Raw genomic sequence first — 6,000 nt, 5'->3', positions numbered from 1 at the left:
AGTAGGAAATCTCTGAGCCGAGAACGGAAGCTGGAAGCCTCTGTTTTCTCTGTGAGCTGAGATCCCTCTGCCCTCCCTGGAGCTGAGATCCCCTGCCCTCCCTGGAGCTGAGATCCCCTGCCCTCCCTGGAGCTGAGACCCCTCTGCCCTCCCTGGAGCTGAGACCCCTCTGCCCTCCCTGGAGCTGAGACCCCTCTGCCCTCCCTGGAGCTGAGACCCCTCTGCCCTCCCTGGAGCTGAGATCCCCTGCCCTCCCTGGAGCTGAGACCCCTCTGCCCTCCCTGGAGCTGAGATCCCTCTGCCCTCCCTGGAGCTGAGACCCCTCTGCCCTCCCTGGAGCTGAGACCCCTCTGCCCTCCCTGGAGCTGAGATCCCTCCGCCTTTTGGAAGCCAGAACCGTGTTTGCAGGTCCCAGGTAGGTCTGAGCCAGAGCAGTAAGGCTCTTTAATTTTCTGGTTTCCGCTGGTTGCCCTTGCCATTGGATCTCATTCTCTTCTGACATCAGTAGCGAGCGTCCTCGAGGTCTGCCAGGACTCTGCCTCCCTCCCAAGCCTGTTTACTCAATGAGCTCTGACTCCCAAACTCTACCCACTCCTCCTGGCTCACCCTTTCCAGACTGACCATAGGATCAAACTTTCCCAGACTTCAGACTTTCTCCATAGAAATGCCCAAGTCCTGATTTCAGTCCTCCCCAGGTATCCCATTTTGTGGCCAGTGATTCAGGTGTCGTGCCTTCAGACCCAATTGCCTTGAAGGATCCTGCCTTCCTGTCCCCAGAATCCCACTTTGGACAGTTACCAAAGTTCTTTCCTGCTCCCCTTTATCTGAACCCCTGGCTCTTGGGCTGATAACTATCAGGTCCCAGACATGCGGCTCTCTGTCTTCACTTTCCCTTTAGGGACTCCAAGCCTAAGCTCTACCAGAGGGTCCCAGCTCCTAGTTACATTTCAAGACATAGGCTTCCTGCTTTCCCAGGGTCCACTGTCCCTGACCTCCCTGCCATGGCTTATACTGGCCTGTCTTGCCTCCCAGAACCTAGCCCTGCCTCCCCTCTCCTTCTTTCAGAATGCTCAGAGTTGAATCCCAGGCTGGATTTTGTCTTCCAGGCTCCTGCTTCCCCTGGTCATTCCCTGGGGTCTCCATTCCAGAGCCCTCGGCTTACCCTAGCTTCCCTCCTTCCTAAATGAAGCAGTGTGAGGACAGGGGAAACAGGAGGGGCAGAGGATCCGGTGGAGGGAGAGCTCTGGCTCAGGAGCTATTGAGGCTCTGGCTTGTCTCCTATTTTTTCCTCATTTCCCAGCCTGATCCTCCAAGCCCTGTAGGGTAAAACCTTTCCCCTAAGAGCAGGGCCATGGCTTTGTAACTTCTGGGGGCCCTCACCCTTTGTAAATCCCAGACATCTAGCCTTCTGCCCAGGGAAAGAGCAGAAAGCCCTCGGCCCCTCTGGAATCCTTGTCCTTCTCCAGTTCGGTCTTTTGAGGATCAAGACCTGACCCAAGCAGGTATTGGGTAAAGTCTGGATACCCAGTGGGAGGAAAATTAGAATGGTTTTATTATGAGGGTTCCTACCAATTCCCCAGAGTATGAGCACAAAGGAAGTCAGCCTGGGACTAAGATTATGGGGAGGGGAAGTTGAGCTTTTCTAGGCAGAGATAAGGAAGGAAAGGCTTCTCCTGGGGGCTCCAGGCTATCTCTTGGTTTTTCCAGAAGCTGAGAATTAAAACCTGCCTTGGTGACCTTTGACCTCTGTTAGTAAATGCTTTGGCTGTTGCTACAATTGTGGAGCTATAAAGGGTGGAGGCAGCAGGACCCTAAGACTAAGACCAGGACCAGATGTAGGAACTTAACAAAATGGTGGGTTTGCTACCTCCACAGGGAGCCTGGAGCCAGAAGGAATGGGCCCTGGGAGCCTCGGACCTCCTCCTCAGGTGAGTGCAGTCCATCCCTAGACCTGACCAACATCAGCAGGCATTGCCATTTCCCTAGACATGCAGGACAGGCTGTGGAGCTGGCAGGGCCTGATGTATGGGTCATTTCTTTACAAAAACAGGCATTATGGGTAACATAGTAGTAACAACTCTGCCCTGCCGTTTTTCTGCGTTTTCAATGACTCATTGGGTCCTTGGTATCTTGAGCATGGAAACACACACCACGTACCTGCCCTATTTGTTTTACGTACTTCCTCATCACCACTGACCAGTGAGGTCCACCACTTCATCATGAATCTCTGTTCCATAGGGATCAGGTCTGTTCTCTTTGGGCATGCCTAGCACCCTTCTCCCCACAAAGTCTCTCTCTCTTCTTGGTCTTCTGTGGCCAAGCTTCCCTGAAGCTCCTGGAAAACCCTTCATACACAATTTTGTCTGGACAGGGCAGGAGCAGAGCCTTGAAGGCTTTTCCATCACTAGACCTGTGCAGTGTGGTCATCAGAGCAGAAATTGTCCTCCTGGGGCTGCTGAGGTCCTTCTGCCTCAGGTCACCCAAGCCTTCCCAAGCTTCTCTGAATCCCTCCCCTTAACCACTCTTTGGGTCCAGCCAATAATCATTGAGAAAGGCCCTAGGTTCAAGCCCCAGAGTTGTAGTAAGGAAAGCTCTGGACCATCCTGCTGCTCTGGTGCTTCTAAGACCTACCCTGGCATGGGACAGATCTCTACTGCCAAAAAGAGGCTCCCAGGATTCGCATCCTTCCTTCTGTTGTTCCTGGCCCCCAAGTTACTATACAAACTGGCTTCCTGGAGGTATTAGGGAGAAAAAGAAAGGTTGAAAGAGTCACATTAGAGCAGGGTTCTCAAACAATGGCCAGCGGGCCAGATGCGGCCTGCTGAGGAGGTTTATGGGGCCTGCTGGGTTATGTCAAATGGGCTGAGGGGCGGAGACAGAGTATGGCTTTTGTTTTTACTATAGTCCAGCCCTCCAACAGTCTGAGGGACAGTGAACTAGCCCCTATTTTAAAAGTTTGAGGACCACTGCATTAGAGTATCATGATACAGGCTGCAGCAGGGCTGACCTGAAAGGATATAATGGCTGGAACTGACTCAAGCCAATGCTCTCTTTAAATGTTCAGCGAAAAGCAAACACTCCTAGGTTATTCCACAAGCAAAAGGAGCTTTACTTAAAATAAAAAGAGCATTCAGTAAGGATACTAGAGTCCTTCAGCTTGAGTCAACAAGGCTTATCTTGGTTCCATGTAGGAGCTCAATTGGTCAACAAAGTAGGATGTAGCAATGTGCCATCTTTGGAAATCTGTCATATCTGAAGGACCCTAATTTCACATGGGTAGCTCTTTAGCCCCTAAAGTTTCCAGGAAACCACATTAATTTGCCCAGAGGTCCTCAGAATACTGCTTGAAGGGAGGCACATGGAGCCTTTGCCCATTATGGAAGTCTGGTCTTGGGACAACTTTGTTACCTATCAGGTAAAAAAATAAAACTGACCTCACCATGTGGCCGGAGGACAAAACTCCAGGAGATGGTGTACTTTCACCAAGGCTGAGAAGCTCAACAGGAAGAGTGCAACCTTTGACAATCATTAGGTGAGTAGTCAACTTGAATTGAAGACTGCCTGAAGGAAGAAAGCTACCATTTATTATGGAGAACCTACTAAGTGCTAAGCACTGAATTAAACTCTTTACCAATATCAGCATTATTCCTCTGGAATCTTAGTTGGTCATTATGCTAAATGAGTTCAGTACATTATATTTATAGATTTAATTTATTCATCAATTACCCATTTATAAGTAATCCCTCAGATTGTCTTTGTCACCTTGAAAAGAACTATATACATGGTGTGTGTGTGTGTGTATACATCCTTTGAATTTGTTTTGCCTAGGACTGATCCCTCCCTTAATTTGTGCTCCCACCAACTCCTCCTCCCCTTTCCTTCCTTTTCACTGGTAAGTAAAATGCATTTTCCCAACCAGCTCTGTGTTGTGTGTATTATTCCTTCCTTTAACTAGATAACAGAGGCTTAGACATCAAATGTGCTCACCCATTCCCTCCTCATATTATGAATAAACAAGGATGGTTTGAGCTCTTTAGCTGTGGTTATTCTTTTAATTCCTTTCTCTTGTCTTTTTACTATTGCTAGCATTTCCACAAGAGTGAAAGAATAATCATCCTTGCTTCACTCTTGCACTTATTGGGAAAGATTCTAATGTAACTCCAGTTCATGTGATACTTTTGTTTCAGATGCACTGTAACCACAGCTTTCTCTTTATTAAAATGACTGTGTTTTTGATGTTTTGGTTTAGAAAGTGATTATGTTTATTGTTTTCCAAATGTTCAACTACTCTTGCAGTCCTGGTACAAATTCCTCCTCTCTTTTAATCAGATCAGCCAAAGGTTTTCTCAACTTTATAAGTCATTTCAGAAAAGCCAGTTTTAATTTTATTTCTCCTTTTTATTTTTTATTTCCAATTAATCTATTTCCCTTCTGATTTTAATATACTGTCATTTGAATTTAATTTAGGTTTGGTCATTTTTTCCCTACTTTTTTAGAATGTATATTTAATATTCTCTTTTTCTTTTTCTTTCTTTCTTTTTTTTTCCTGAGGCAATTGGGGTTACTTGCCTAGAGTCACACAACTAGGAAATGTTAAGTGACTGAGACCAGATTTGATCTCAGGTCCTCATGACTTCAGGTCTGGTGCTCAATTCACTGTGCCACCTAGCTGCCCCTTTCTATATTCTTAATATGATTGTAAAGTTATATGTTCCCCTGAGGACTGCTTTAGCTGAGCCATAGAAATTTTGGGATATCATTTAATCATTCTCATTTTCTTTTGCAAAGTTATCACTTCTGAAATTTGCCTTCTGACTCAGTCATTATTTAATACGTTACTATTAAATCTCCATTTGGGTTTGTTTCTTTTGTTGGTGATCCCTGGACCAATTTCTATTCTTATTTCATTAAGAAATGAAAGGATTTGTTGATTATTTTTGCCTTTTTCACATTTGTGTCCAGTATCTCTATATCCCAGTGGTTGATTTTTGTAGAACTTCCATGGTTTACAAAGAAATATGTATATTTTTTCTATCATCCCATTTAAAAGCTGTCTTGTCTTTTACCTTCACTTTCTCTAGTTGTTTGTTCAACTGTCCTGCTTTCATCGAATTCAACATTTCTTCATCTGTCTTTTTCCTTTTGGTTCTCTTGTAGATTCCTCTTCCTCTCTTGCCCTTCAACTGGTCCTGTTCATTAGTTTTTTAAATTTCATTCATTAGGATTTTTCTCTCTCTCCTCATTTTCCATCTTTCCTTTTGTTTTGCCTAGAGTCTCATTTTCTGACTCATATCCCCAGTATTCATCTCATCTTTCTCTTTTCCTTGTACATTTCATATAGTCAAAGCCTCCAAGGTATCCATTCTAAACTCTACTCTATAGGTGCTTTCTGCTATTGCTTGGAAGCCAATCTCCCAGATTCCTCTTTTTCATTGTTCCTTGTTTTCAGAATACTGTATATCACAGAGAACAGTGCTCCATAGTAGAGAAAATCACTTCCTGATGTTGAAGGATAAGATACCCTGACGTTTGGGGGTCCCCAGGTTGGTGTCACAGGTAAGATAAAGGAATTTGCAGATCCAGTCTCCAAGTTAAGTGGCAAAAGGTTTATTGATGCTGAGAACAGCCAGCTAGATTTCAGATTGAAATAACAGAGAGCTAAGGGACAGAGAACAGTTTTATCTAGCCTTCTATCATTAGTATGTAAATTCTGTGACCCAAGAGTAGGGCTAGGGAGTAGTCTCTGGATTAGTAGAAGGTGGTCTTCCAAAATTTGATTATCTCTGACCAGATCATCAATCAGCAATGGACTGAGGAGTGGCTCTAGAGCTTGGTTTCCATTCACAAGATGTCAGCAAAGAACTGAGAAATAGTCTATTCAGAATCAGACAGATTGGGCATGAGAGTTTCCTGAGGCAGACTCCAAAACCAAAAGACTTAGGATTTCCTGACTTATAGTTAGAACAGAAGTCCCCCTAAAATCAGGAGACAACAAAATCA

Source organism: Sminthopsis crassicaudata, chromosome 4 (genome assembly GCF_048593235.1).
Source record: "Sminthopsis crassicaudata isolate SCR6 chromosome 4, ASM4859323v1, whole genome shotgun sequence".
Lineage (NCBI taxonomy): Eukaryota > Metazoa > Chordata > Mammalia > Dasyuromorphia > Dasyuridae > Sminthopsis > Sminthopsis crassicaudata.
Note: the sequence above shows the minus strand (reverse complement) of the source record.